This window comes from Chionomys nivalis, chromosome 22 (assembly GCF_950005125.1).
Source record: "Chionomys nivalis chromosome 22, mChiNiv1.1, whole genome shotgun sequence".
Classification (NCBI taxonomy): domain Eukaryota; kingdom Metazoa; phylum Chordata; class Mammalia; order Rodentia; family Cricetidae; genus Chionomys; species Chionomys nivalis.
The window spans coordinates 6,085,279-6,100,587 of NC_080107.1; the positions used below are offsets into that span (position 1 = coordinate 6,085,279).

General features: G+C 44.3%; 1 protein-coding gene across 2 annotated transcripts in view; it reads left to right on the plus strand.

Moving 5' to 3' along the window:
* The first annotated feature begins 12,835 nt into the window (after positions 1-12,835).
* Positions 12,836-15,309, plus strand: part of Znf385b (zinc finger protein 385B) — a 342,844-nt gene continuing 340,370 nt past the window's right edge. For both annotated transcript variants that reach the window (XM_057755673.1, XM_057755674.1), the window contains exon 1: positions 12,836-13,316. The gene's annotated coding sequence lies outside the window, so the exon portion shown is untranslated. The remainder of the gene's footprint in view (positions 13,317-15,309) is intronic.

The following is a 15,309-nucleotide window of genomic DNA, read 5'->3' on the forward strand; positions in this document are numbered from 1 at the left end:
GACCCATTCCTGATGAAGCCATCAATAGCACTCACCAGTGCTCATTCCTTCACATCTCGGAGAGAGTCTGTTAAAACCTGGCTGCTATCTTTACAAACTGGCCCTGAGTTCGGGTTTCCCATCCACCCTATTGCACAGCAGCTCTCCCTTGGTGCGAGAACTCTATGGAATTCTATTATCATGACCTCTCCTCTGCTTGGCTTTTCCATCCCTCAGCTAAACACCAAGGTTATGGTGTGATATTATCTCGTGAGTGGGAGTCTATTTCATGGACTGGTTGCAAAATAAAGAATTTGCTCATTTTATAACTGTTCAAAAATAGGGCAAGAGTGTGGCAGTAAAACAGAGAGCAGCATGAATAAATAAGTGCCTAATAGAGACCTTGACAATTTATGCAGACATAAGGGAAAGACGTAAAGTTACCAATCTACAAAGAAATTGTGACGAGGAAGAAGACAATGTAATTTAGGGAAAGTTACATATATTAGAGTAGAAAAACAATAGGCAGCAGGTTTTCAAAAACATTCCAAATGGCTACAAAATGAACAAAACGATGGCAATGAAGGAAGGTAAATGACTGGACTAATTAGGATTACTCGCAAGGGATTGCTCAGGAGAGAAAAACCCAGATGTGTTTATGCCTCTCGCCTTAGAAATAGCAGGTGGAGGAATACCTCTATCAGGCAACAATTTTCACGGAGCAACAGATGTAGGCAGGTGGGGGAAAAAAGTTATCTGCAAAGAAATTAGAGAAGACAGCACTTCCAGGTCAGCAGTGTTCGTGATGGTTAAGAGAGGAAGTGAGAGATGGGGCACTGCCCTAGACATTTGAAGATGCTACCAGGGTCACAAGAGTTCAGAATGCTCAGAATTTAGCAAGATAGGCTAGTTCCTACTCACTAAAGGTCATACAAATGGAGCAGCAATTTAAGTTTGGCTATTTAAGGTCCTTCAACTTCTCTGTTTACTCAAAAAACACTTTATGGAAGGTGACTATGTGTAAATTATAGCTTCCCTCAAGCTCACTCTCCTGCAGAAGAATACAGTCTAATGAGGGTCACCTGCTCTTTAAATTGAGGCTATTAAGATATTCACATGCCCAAAGATCCCAGGCACTTTAATAACGTGAATTCTAATGACAACATTTCAGTACAACTATCTTACATTTGCTTCTCAGGTGCCTATGGTCAGATTTTGTTTTGTATGTGGAGACAGACAACAACTGTCATCAGGAAGTAAGTCCATGCTGAGTGCTGCATGAAGCCTGGCTGCATTAGCTAGCGTTAGGTCAAAGCAGAAAGGCATTTCCAAACATACCCTGCATCCTGTATGGATATGCAGTGGTGCAGGCACATCAGAAGTCATTGTGCCATCTGTGCGAGGCCTGATGAAGAAGAGGTCCATGGAAGTGAGAAGAGTGGAGGCTTTGGTTCTGAGCCCAGGCTCTGCCATGTACTTCCTGAGTGGTGTCAGGTAGATCAGGTTCTCGTCCATGTGACCGGTAGGGGTGGGTCAGAGTTGAGTGTGAGGGTGGGTGTATGAGAATTCACTAGGATTACAAGGGAATACTTTCAAACCACTAACAGTTAAAATAAGGATAATCAAATAGGATGATAATTGCCACCTGGAAGTAGATGTGATGTGTTTGAAGCAGATTTAGGTCCTGTGGCTAAGGTTAAAGAGAAGGGGAGAAACTCTAGGCAACAACTCGGGGCAGCCTTTCCCAAAAGTGTCGTGTTTGTTCAATCTAAGGTAGAAAAAGAGACTCCCTTTGGTTGTTAAGGTTTTGTCTTGCTTCATTGAGTTCGTCTCACTGTGTAGCGCGAACTAGCCTGGAATTCACCTCCCTTTACCTACCTTGCTTCGTGCTGGGGTTGCAGGTGTATGCTATCATACCTGGTTAGAGCAGGCTTTTAAACAGGAGGCTGTGTCTTGTGCGGTTTTATAAGCATGCACCACTCTAAGTCACTTCAGAGCAGTCCTAAGGACAAGGAAGTGTTTGAAATATTAAATATGGAGTCATGACAAAGGACAAATAAGACAATGGAACCCAAAGAGAAGAGAAACACAGTTTTCTGTGTTTCAGTCGGCTTTGTCTTGGATGCATTGACTATAGGATTGTAGTGAAATGAGTAGAAGACGGGAGGTACCACAGAGATGAGACCGTTCTCTTAAATGATGGAGCAGGGCTAGAGGCCGCAAAGCTCAGCCGCGGAAGGCTGTCCTGTAAGAAGCAAGAGAAAAGGAGGTCGGTGCTTCAGATAGAAAAGGAAAAATTCTGAGGTGTTCTTTTTGGTGAGGAAGGAGGTTGATGTTGCTCCCGTCAGGTTCCACACTCCAGGAATTGAAGAGTTAAGCCTTGTCTGCAGCATAAGAGGGTGGGGTTTGTGACTTGGATTTAGCTGACTGCTAAATTAATACAGGGTAAGAAATAGATAGTTGAAAAGCACCTGGGTAAGGATATCAGGATGTCAGCGGCAATGAGAAGCGAAGACAGAATGTGACCTACAGGTTAAGGAGAGGAGAGAGGGAGCTCCGAGTCGGGAGTTTGGTTGTTCTTTCCTTCTGGGTGCAGGACAAAAACGGTGTGCCTGTCCCTTCCCCTCCTGGCTCTCACCTCAACTGACCCAACGTGATGCCGAATTGTTATTTTTTTTTCTTTAAATGGAAGAAGTTAAGCAAGCAGGGATCTGGGCAGGCAACTTCTAAAAATTGCTTGCACGAAAAGAGTTTTGAAATAAAGCTGAGGACAACTAATATGAATTTGGAATCACTGAAAAAAAAAAGCACACACACACACACACACACACAAATGGTTGAATCTCTCCAGAAACAGCAGGGCTGTCTTGAGATTCTCCATAACAGTGAAGCTAATTCAGGTTTGAGCTACAACAGTTACCAGTCATTACAAGCTACAACAATTACTAGTCATTATAAGCAATGATTTGCATTTCAGGATTCTTGAAGAGTTTAAGTGGCAGTCAAGGTAGACGGGAACTTGTCCGTCTGTGTTTATTAAACAACCTGTGTGTGTGTGTGTGTATGTGTGTGTGTGTGTGTGTGTGAGAGAGAGAGAGAGAGAGAGAGATGTAAGCCACAGGATGATATTAGGCATCTCCTATTGCTCTCCTCCATCTATCTATCTATCTATCTATCTATCTATCTATCTATCTATCTATCTATCATCTATCTATCTATCTATCTATCTATCTATCCATCCATCCATCCATCCATCCATCCATCCATCCATCCATCTATCCTCTATTTTGAGGCAGGTCTCTTACTAATCCCGGTGCTCACTGTTTTGGCTAGGCTGGCTCACCAGCAACCTCCTGGACCTAAGTGAGTCTGCCACTCCCAGTGCTGGGATTGCAAATGCATGCCACTCCTGGCTAATTTTTATGTAGGTATCGAATGTCTGAACCAAGATGCTTGCACAAGTAGCATCTTACCTATTAAGTCATCTTCCCAGCCCTCCAGACAATTGCTTTTACAGAGATTTTACTAGTTTTACAAAAAAAAAAAATATTGATGCAAATACAGGTAACTTCCACTGATAAGATTGGTGGTGCATAGTATATCAATTTACTTTATCATTCTGCCATTGCTAAATACTTAGTTTCCTTACAAGGCTTTCTCATACAAACGATGGCACAATGGGCACCTTGGTTCATTCTTTGCTTCGCTTAAGTATTCTAGAGTGTTTCTCAGATAATGCCGAATGGCTGGGTTGAAGCACATGCACACTATCACTGTAACTTCCTGAGAGACGATCTCAATTCCCACCCCATCATAGTGCTTGAGTGTGTTCTCCATGTTTAATAAGTCTCATGTGACATAACCGCCTCCTTAGAAGGTTGAAAAGAACTTTTTGCCTTACATTTTAAATTCAGGAAAACTTGACATATGTGAAAAAAATCTCAGATGGTACATACCAGACAATGCAATATGCCAATGCATCTCAGCATATATTAGTCAACTTTTATAGTGTGCCTGAAATGCTATATATTGATCAAGACTTCTGGAAATCAGTGAATATGGATGGCTTTCTTTCTGTATTCAATCTTTCATTCCCTGATTTATTCTGCTTTGCTCTGATGTATATATTTATTTTCTTCTGCTTTGTAATGGGTGGGTGTGGGTGTACGTGTGCACGTGTGTGTTTGTGGTGTGTGTGTGTCGTGTACGTACACATATGTGCAAGTGTGTGCATGTGTATGTGGCAACCACAGGACAATCTTAAGTGTCCTTCTGAGGAACACTGTTACATCTCGAGTCTTTCATTGGCTTGAAGGTCACAGGTAGGCTAGACTAGCTGGCAAGCACTAAGGATCTTCTTATATTTGTCTTAGCCCATGCTGGGAGTTAGTGTGTACCACCATGCCTGCAGAATTCAGGTAGATAGCATTCAGGTCCTCAGGTCTGTGAGATGACCACTGTACTGACCGAACCATTTCCCCTCAGTTCCTTTTCTCTTTCTTCAAACTAAAGTTAATAGTTTCTATAGCACTATAAAATGCTCACCAGTAAGAAGAGTGAAAACAGCCCTTTCATTGGGTGTGTTCAACTGTTCCCTTATGTAGTCTTCAGTTTTTCCTATCGTTCATTAAGCTATGAGAAGTATTTTTCTAAGTAATATTAGTGTTATTCCTATAACTAAGATTTCAAGTTATTTCTAAAAGATTGGATTTTATTTATGTCTATTTCCAAGACTGACCAAAATTATCTCCTGAGTAAACAAGAAGTGTTATTATAGGTCTTTGGAGAATATTTTAAGTGCCATTTGGAAAAGTTGTAGCAAAAAACAAGATTCCCATCCCATTGCATCTTTGTCAAAATGGCCTCACAATTGTCCGCTCATCTGATGCTCTTAGGCTGTTGTAGTGAACACAAATACTGTGTCTATCTGTCCTTTCCACAGAATTGGCCTTTAGATGTATTTCTCCTTCTCAGTTGCAGGGTCTGTCCTATGTACTACAGGTTATCCAGCAGCTTTTGTGACTGAAAGCAACAAAACCACCTGCAGATGTTATCCGTTATTCCAGAGGTAACAGTCAGACCTTCTGGAGAGCCCTTTTTTTTTTAATATTTATTTATTTATTATGTATACAATATTCTGTCTACATGTATGCCTGCAGGCCAGAAGAGGGCACCAGACCTCATTACAGATGGTTGTGAGCCACCATGTGGTTGCTGGGAATTGAACTCAGGACCTTTGGAAGAGCAGGCAATGCTCTTAACCACTGAGCCATCTCTCCAGCCCCCTGAGAGCCCTTTTTTTAAGCAAATAATTTTTCAAAATGTACCTTTGAACTGCCTGCTGAGGTGATGTCCTTGCAAGCTTAGATATATATCTGCGATGTTGGTTAATTTTGACTACCAGCTTCACGGGCTCTAGCATCACCCAGGAGACAGACTCTGCATGTTTCAGGGTGGGTGTTCCCAAGGAGGTTTAGCTGATGTGGAGATCTATAGCTTGGATGTGAGCAGTACTGTCTGTCCCATGGGCTAGGCTCCAATGTTCATAGGCATTCCCCTCTCCTCGTTTCCTGACTGTGGATGCAAGGTCATTAGTTATCTTACACCCCTGTCATTGTGCCTTCTTGACCACACACTGGTTCAAATAAAACCTTCCTTCCTTCCACTGCTATTGTCTGGTTGTATTAGCAACAAGAAAAGTAACATACCCAGTAAGTAAAGCAAGAAAGATTTCTTCAAAGGTACAAAATAAGTACAAGTTGTTGACAGGTTTAAACATGAAGAATCTCACTGAGGTTGATTCAAAAGGTTTCCTGATAGTGCCAAAGCTAGCAAATAGGGAGACAGGGGCACAGGAAATTTAACCCAGCTTCTCATGACCATAAGTCCAGAAGCTGGTGGTAGCTGCTGGCCGTGTACTCTAGACTCTCACATCTTTTGCAAACCGGTTCTACTGCTCACCACATCTTTCCTTTTTGTCGACTCAGTTAGATTGATCTTCAAGGGATCTTTCTCAGAAACCCACCCAAGCTTCAATAATGCCACCCAACCCTTTAGAACATGCTGATGTCAGCACGGAGTTCATTGGCTAACAGTTGATACTTAAATGATTGTTAATTGTGCTCTAGACTTGAACCTGATAGCTCCTGTAGGGTACCAAGTGAAATGCTATACCCCGGCACAGTCTTAGTAGCATCTTGGGATATCTGGTTTCCCAAAGTGCCCAAGTATTGCTAGGTCCTTGTGTTAATAAAAAATATAAAAAACAAATAAACTTTTGGCCAGTAGTATGGAAGTAAAATTGTTGTAACCAAAAGTCAATATTGAATTGAGTAGAATATTAGTATATTATCTTTACTAAGGAAAAGAGATGGGGAAAGGGATAAATGAGTTGAGAAAATGAAGGGAAAAGATAGAGAGCTGGGAGACAAAGAACACGTGTTAAATACAAACGGAAGACAAGATCACATCCCAGTGAAAGGAGAAGCAGTGGCTGTTGGGTGGTTTGCTGTATTTCTGTGGACTTTAGAGTATATACTCCAGGCTGCTCACCATGGTTTCCCCGGTGTCTAGTAAAATACCTGTATGTTAAATACAAAATGTTTACTGAAACACAATCGAATTGTTGGTTAGTCCTGAGTTCCTGAACCGCTACCTTTTCTGCAGTAGGAAATTCTGTTCTGCCCAAATGTAGGTTGATATGAATAGAAATCACAGCCTGGGGGCAGGGGAAGGCTGTGCATGCTTTTTATCCCAGCACTCCTGAGGGAAATGGAGGCAGGCAGATCTCTGTGAGTTTGAGGCCAGTCTGGTCTACAGAGTTGTGTTTTGGCACAGCCAGAGGTTTTACACAGAGAAATCCTGTCTTGAAAACAAACAAACAAACAAAAGGAATGGAAATCACAAGCGACTTTTAGCCCTGTATTAATTCTCAACTGGTGTGCTATAGCCCCAGGCCCTGCCAGTGGGGGCAAGTTTAACCAAAGTCCAGGAAGGAGTCCTTGGCTTCAGGAGCTGCAGTGTTATCGGAATGGGCTGTAAGGTAACTTTATTTAGGTCTTTATTTAGGAAGTTGTTTGGGAGGACCCCTGATGGTTTAAGAGATTCAAAATTTGTGGGGAGATGACAGGCCACCATGTATGAGAAGTATGCAGAGGAACAGGAACCTTCTTCTTCAGCTCTCTTCAGCTCAAGGTGACTAATTTGAGAGCAACCCCGAAAGCCTGGTGACAGTGGCTGATTCACAGAACACACAGGCAAGTGCTCTATGAACTGAGGGGTCTTCCAGGGCCCATTCTGGAAAGTACTAAAAGGTGCCAAAAGATGACGAGGGTGACATTTCCACTTTGAGGAGAACTTGTACTCTCGTCCACATTTGCCTGTGAGCCTCACAAGGGAATCCATGAAGAACTTTGGAAAGAACAGACAAGCCCAGTCAGCCATGGCTCTGCCCACGGTGGTTTAGCACATCCCAAACTCACTGATTCTCTTCATCTGTAAGACAGTGTTAATTTTTTTTTTCTCCCTTATGGGAGTCTTACACAATTCAACAGAACAAAGCACAATATAGTGCCTGGAATACAAGGTTCTTCAGTCAAAATGAAGCAGTAAGACGTTCATCAACACGGTAAATTCAACTTTGTGGCAAAGGTCAAAGTGGAGAAGTATCTAAAACAACAGTTTGAACCCAAATGATCTTGGTCTTTTGGGGGGTGGCACTTGCAAGGCAGTTGTGAGTTAAATACACCGGGAGTCAGAGAATTAGGCCTAGGAAAGAAATGAACATTTTCGAAAGGACTATTATCCATTTTCAGACCTTTAAAAGTGGACTGAAATCAAAATTGCAAACACAGTTCAAAGAAGATTAATTATTTTATATTATCTCAGAGCAGGGAGCCACACAGGGGGATGTGTGTCATTAGCAGGGGAGGACTGCGGTGGTGTCGTGGCTCCAGGGCTGGGCTGGCTTGGTTTACGAAGGGACAGGTGTAGAGTAAGGTAGTGTTGTCACTGCAAGGCTGTGGCTAGGGTCCCAGGAACCTTCCTACAGTACTGGTCACCTCTGGACACAAAAGATATTACCACCTCAGAGAGGGGACAAGAGTGTCCCAGTCCAGCACCAATTCCACGAGAGCTCAAGAAAATACATATTTTTCTTATGAGAAAGGGGGTGAAAACAGAGCTCAGTTACACTCAGGAAGAATGCTTAGACAATAAATTTGGAAATTTAGATAAATCATAATGTGTAAATAGGGAGGGTTCAGTTAGTGAGCAAGGAGTTTATGTGGCCTTTCTCTGCTAACAGCATTGAATTAAAAAAAGATGAAAAAAATACCTCAATTTCCAGGTAAAATATAATTATAGGCCAAGGGGACAATTCTTTTTCAAAGAATACTAATGATTCACATTTGAAAAAAAAAAAACCAACTTCTGAGACGGAGAAAATGAGAACAGCTTGTCGTGAAGAAAGCTCGAGGTTTAAAATGATTTTTCTTTCTTTTCCTTCTTAACAGAGGCAGCCGCTAGACTTAAAAGATAATATAGATTCAAAACTGAGAAACACAAACCGACATGGCAGAAATAACTTTAAGATTTCTATCTAAAACAAATTCCTCCACATCTCTTTATTGATTGTCGCAGAGATAAATAAATATACAGTTCAAGTTGGAATTTCCGCATAAAAACCAACGCATTGACCTTAAAGGTCTAACAGTGTTTTTGTCTTATTTTTTTTAAATATTTATTTATTATGTATACAATATTGTGTCTGCATGTATGCCTGCAGGCCAGAAGAAGGCACCAGACCCCATTACAGATGGTTGTGAGCCACCATGTGGTTGCTGGGAATTGAACTCAGGACCTTTGGAAGAGCAGGCAATGCTCTTAACCTCTGAGCCATCTCTCCAGCCCCAGTGTTTTTATTTTTAAGTAAATGTCTGGATAAAAGGGTACTGAAAACTACCTGGTCAATAAAACCACAAAAATGGTTGTTACAATTCATCATTAGCTATCTTGAATGAGCAGAGATCCTTAATTAATATAAGTGGGTCTTCCTGTGTGGCCCAGGGCTGAGCCTGAGCCCGGAGTATCATCCCTGTAACCCAGGCGCAGGAGGAGAAGACCAACCCCACAAGTTGCCCTCTGATCTCCACACGTCATGACATGGGCACCCGCTCCCCGATAAATAAATGTAACTAAATACAAATAACAAATTAATCAAAAATAAAATAAATAAATTATTTTTAACAAAAACTTTTTTTGTAGCTGAATCTAAGTTGGAGCTTTAAAGAATGCAGCTTCTAAAACACAGGTTTCACTAATGTCTCATGGCATTCTTAGCCTCTGTGTTGATGGAATCTAGGTGGATCCAGTCTAAGCAGTGATGTATTTCAAGATTTTTATTTGAAAGTCAAGAGAATGTGGGCTCTGAATCAGAGGTGGATGATTAGTGACTCCCAAGGGGACTAAAGATCACCCCAAATAATTTTGGCTTTCTGTCAGCAACATTCCAACTGCCCATAATCTGAAGTTCAAGTCAGTCTGTGGAATGTTAGCACAGGAGTGGCCTCTCTTCAGGCCTTGTAAACACATGTCATTTAGGAGCCGATTGAAAATATTCCATACTACTTTTCTTCTGGCTGTGCCTTCTCTATCAGAACCAGGGGCATATGTTTTCATTTCTAAGTACGCTTTAGACTTTATTGTCAAATGTGGATATAAACCTCTCTTTTATTTACCAAGTATTTGTTAAAAACTTATAACAAACCCTCATGATGTGTTTTGTAATTTGCAAAAATATTTTATTTGATTTGGCCCTCAAGATGGATACTGCTGTAAGGAAGATGTTTTTATTTGCTCATGTTAAAGATGAAGAAAGTAGGCCAGAGAGGTGGCTTAGCAGGTAAGGGCACACACCGTGGAGCATGGCTACCTGAGTTCAATACCCAGGGCTCATATGGTGAAAGGGGAAAACTGAGTACCATAAGTTGTTCTCTGACCTCCACACATCCTCCCTCTCTCTCTCTCTCTCTCTCTCTCTCTCTCTCTCTCTCTCTCTCTCTCTCTCTCTCTCACACACACACACACACACACACACACACACACACACACATACACGTCATGATTTTAAAAAGGTGAACTTTAAAGCATACACACTAGTTAAGCACAGATCTGAAGTCAAGTCTTCCAACATGGAAACCCTTTTTCCTCAGTTGTACAGCAGCAGAGCCGCCCTAAGGTACAGTCATCACTGCAGCTTCCTCGAGGGGACCGATGCAAAAGTGAAACAGGATTGATGAATTCATGAAACACTTTGACGGGTTACGTAGTACCCGGACAGGCAAGGAGGAAAAGAGAAACTGGAGTGAGACATCCATCGGCCAACAGTGTCCTGTGTTTCTGTGAGGTTTCTACACAGCACGACTTTGTAGAAATGCAGAAATGCAGAAATTGCAGAAATTCATTAAGGCTCCCTGTCATCAGTCTTGTGCCACAGGACAGAAATCCTAGGCTGGAAAGTCGCAGCTAAAGTTTCTGACCTCTGTCCCACAACAAAAGTGGCGTTCAAAGGATGTTCCCATCCCCAATACTGGGTGTACTGAGGCACTAGTAGCTGCAAAGAAATATCAAATGTCAGCAGAGGCTTGTTCTATAGGAATGTGCTATGTGTAAATTCACACGTGGTATTGTAACATAAAACCAAAAGATTTCTAAAGTTTTCAAGTCAGTTAATCGATTTATCACTATTATGTACTGTGGAGGGGCTAACAAGGTTATTGAAAGGGAGTTTGCATTTAGTATGACTTTCAGGGGATATTTAAGAACTGTATACCTCATAAACACAAAAGTGGGCAAGGCTTAAATGGATCTCTTTCTGCTCTGTTCCTCCCCGTGCAGGGTGTTTCCATGATGTGTTAGCTTTCACCTGTATGTTCCTATCGGATATTCTTTGTTTAGGGTGGCAGCTCTCTATTACTGATGAACGGTTGTAAGAAAAGGGTGGCAGGCCAGCGAAGCAGAAGTTCCCTCCAGCACACAGATCCGGGAAAGCAGTCAAAGCCAGATGAGCCGACAGACGATCACACTTTGGATGGGAAACTTAGCTTTCATTGAATTTTCCCTATGCATCTCTTCTTTTAGTTTACAGTTGTTTCCATATTGAAGGGTATTTTCCAGGAAGGCATAGCAATTGCTTTGGTACATGGTCTTCTAGAAGCCTTTATCTTACTTTGGCTAAGGACACGGAGGGCACAGTTCTTTGTCTCTTAAGTCACAGGTAAAAAAAAAAAAAAAGACTCATCTGCAAATATTTTATGCTTCTTTCAGCTGTTGTTAGGAAATGCAACCCTCAAATTATTTTCTCCCATACATCTTGGCTATAAGTGATTAAAAATAGACAGGGAGGAGAGAAGGATATAGTTGCAGATTGCAGGACATAAAAAATGCACATCCTGCTAAATTGTGCAAGCTATGAGGAGTGCTTCTCACAGGTGTTCTGGCCCATAGGGCTTGCTCTTTTTTTCTTTCTCCAAGTACAAAGGTGTTGGCTGGAGGCCCCCAGAGCCCTCCCTTTCTCCATGCTCCTTAGAGTTCTGGGAATGCTAATGCTTGTGAGGTCAGAAGCCGCTAAGGCAACTACCCTGTTTTCAACCCTCAAGTGCAAGGGACTGGAAACTGGGTGCTTTCCTCATAGAAGTTCCTGAGGGCCTCAGTTTTCCAGAGCCTCATACTCAGAACGCAGACGAGGTTCACTTTCAATATAACCTTCATGGACAGGAAGATGCATTGGGGCCATCATTTTTATAGACTTCTTCAAGCAATTGCAGTTCTTCATGTTCTTGAGAGGTTATGAATTTTGTAGCTTGCCTCGTGCAGTCATTTCGAATAGAGAACAGTAGTAATAATAAACATACCAGCAACGGTCTGTCCTTAGAGTGAGCCTGCCTACCTAGAAGATGTTTGGATTCTAAAAATATAAAGACCATCAGTCAAACTAATGTCCCATTTTCTCATGCTGGTTACCTCAGGTGCGCTTGGCGCCTACAATAACCTGACATTCCAAGGTGGATTAAAACACACACACACACACACACACACACACACACACACACACACACCCCAAAACGCAAGCAAGCTGCTCCTTCGGAAGGCTCTAGAATGGGGCAAGTGTACGTACATCAGATCTCAAACCCACCCCGGAAGCATCACTGGCTTTGGCTGGACTCGAAGGTATTTACTCTGGACACTATGCCAAGACATTAACATCTGCTGGATTAATAATTTATGGCTTTAGTGTCAATCATCTAAGACAAGATCCAAAGAAATATATTTCAAAGTCAAGTCATCTGGTTTTTTTTTTTTTTTTTTTTTTTTTTTTTTAAAATCCTCCACTGCCTAACAGGACTCCCTTGTCATTTGTTACCCTTGAATTTCTTCCCAAAGAAGTCATCTCAGAAGACCGAGCCCTTAAAATTATGTTTCCTTCCCCCGTGTTTTCTTTGAAGTGCTTTCCGTGGCAGAAGCAAAACCCTGGCTGTGTCTGCACTATTTTCAGAAGATGGCTTACACCGGGGGAAACCCCTGACACGGTTTAGTTTTTTGAAACTTCAATCAACCAGGCCTGGCGGTGGGAGGCAAGCGAGCCCCTCCCCTGCGCACGAGCCTTGTGGGTTCGCACCGGTCTGCGAAGCCCTGGGCCCACGCGGAGGCTGCACCGTGTTGCCCGCCAGCCCAGAACTGCACGCACCCGCAGAGCCAATACTTGGTGGCGAGCATCTCCAAGAAGAGTTTCAGTCCGCTTGGCCAATAGGTGACACGTCCCCCTCCTCCCCTCCTCCCCACGCGCAAGGTTGGCATCCAGGCTGGGGGACCTCACTCCTCCCCACCCTGACCTCTGCTGGAGGCTGAGGGGCGCGTGGGACCCGGCGGCCAGGCGGGCTCCGAGGCTGCGCCGCCCCCGGGCGTCTCCGTGGCGTTCACTCCCGGCCCGCAACATCCCCCGCGCCAAGCGCCTCGCCCCGTCCTCACGCCGGTCGGTCTGGTGGCTCGTGAGGACCCGGGCACACGCCCCTTACCTGGGCGAGGCCGGGCGCGCAGGCGCTGAGCGTGGAGCCCGCTACCGGCCGCTCAGCCCGCGCTCCCACTGGGTCGGACAGTTCCGGGGGCCGCGGCGCAGAGCTGTCGCCGGCGCCACCGCCCCGGGCTGCCGCAGACCGCGGGAGAGCGTCTGCGCGAAGCCCCAGCGCAGCTCTGGCGGGAGCGCCGCCTCCCAAGCACCGGCCACAGCCCCCCGGCCTCGGGAGCGGCTGCCCCAGCGCACCCGCCGCCCGCGCGCAAAGGTAAGCTTGGGGCGAGCGGCCCCGCGTCGCCGCGTCCGCGCCGGTCCCCACCGCCTCCTCCGCGGCGAACGGTGGAGTTTGCGCTCCGTCCCGCCGCCCCACTTGTAGAGGCGTGCTCCTGGCCGCTGCCCCGGCCACAGAGGCGAGGCTCCCTCCAGCCCCTCGAGTCAAGGAATAGGTCGTGCAAGCCAGACGAGCAAAGGGTCCCCAGGGTGGGCTGGGATAAACCTGGACGGAAGGGGAGCATGGAGAAGGATGGGGGACGAGGAGAACCTCGCAGGGGTCGGCGGCAGCGCCTCTGCCCCCGGAACTCCGGGGTTTTGCAGACTCTTTTTACTCGAGGGAAATGAGTAATTTGGGTACCGAGGTGTGAGGGGAGGATGACAGTGGAAGCTTAGGGTCCCAAGGGCATTCTGCCTAGAAGAGACCTGGAGCTAGGTGGATGATGAGGCTTAAGAGCAGATGCCCAAAGTTTGTACTTGTTAGGAGCTGCAAAGGGCAGCCTGGGCTAGTGAGAGCTGGTGAAGGTGTCAGCTCAGGGTGGGAGGACTCTGCGGGATGGCGGAAGGCAGGAGGGAAACAGGAGGGGGAGGACCATCTGTTTTGCCTCTGCTGTATCCGAGGGCCTTGGGATGAGGGGAAGGCTAGAGGGAGGTCGCTCCTACTTTGCTTCCTGTGACTCCCTAGGACACTCTGATGGCAAGTCTCTTGGGTCCTTCAAGGAAAATAAAATGCCCCTGCCCCCATGAGCACAAACATTTTTGGAATGGCCTCAAAAGTTCCTGGATTTGGAAACATTTTCATGTAGAGAGGAGGTTGGCGTTTCTCTCTGGTTTCGCTTATCTGATGCGCAGTACACAGAGGCTATTGCAAACTTTGCCACAATGAAGCAAGATACAGGGAAAATAGATGCCCAAATGGAACACAACCTTGTGTGGTAGGGTAGATTGGCAGCGTCCATACAATTTAGGAAGGGCTGAGAAATGTGTTTATTAAATGAGACCGGGAGCTTTTCTGAAAGTTACCGAGCCCATCTCAAACGTTTAGGCTTCAGATACCTCCCCTCAGTGTTTTGGGGTCTGCTCTTGCTTGTTTCCAGACTCCTTCAATCGTATTTTAATATCGTGTGTGCAGTGAGTATGGGCTGTCCTTTCCTGTCATAGATGAATGTTCTTAGAATGTAAAATACTGGTTTGCAATTTTGTCTACTTATAAAAAGGTGAAAATATGTTTATTTGGTCAAAGCACTCACTGTTCCGATTTTATATTTTTCTGTCATCAAGTGTTTGTGAATTCATCATTTACACTTTTACCCATCTCTGAAAGTGATTTGAGGAAGTTTAAGGTGAAAACCACAGATCAAATAAGCTGTTCTTGTAAATCTCCTTGACCTCTCCTGGGTGCATTTGTAGTACATGATTTCCAAAAGGTGAACTCTCCAAGACTGGGAAGCATCGCTGCCCTTGCTGGCATAGTCCTGGTGGACACCAGTGTTTTGCAGTGTAATCCCTGAAGCATCTCATTTACATAATATTATGTTATGGTTGCATAGGTAAATGATTTAAGAGGAACCTAATAAGCATTGTCATTGATATTAAGAAAAACAATGTTCCTAGCTTAAAGCATTTTAATAATACTCAGATTCCCAGGACCAAAGGAAACAGTTTGTCTTTTTGAACTGAGTCAGAAGGAAACCAAATAGAGGCATTTCCTCCTCAGTCAAATTAGACAGAAGTGTGGTTAGCGCTTGGCACCCAGGCGCAGCAGACAGTTGGAAGAGAGCTCCACAAAGTGGGACTATTGTGTGATGATCAAATGTCCTGGCTCTGGGAGTGAAGAGAATCCGTCCCAACAAGCACCTCGGGGAATGAAAATCTGCATAGAATAATGCTGGGTGGTGTTGGGTACCATGAACAAGACTCTGCTTTCCCCTTCTCCTGGCTGAGTTTGAAAATGTTACTACCTGACCTCTACTGACAGCTCTCTCTCTCTT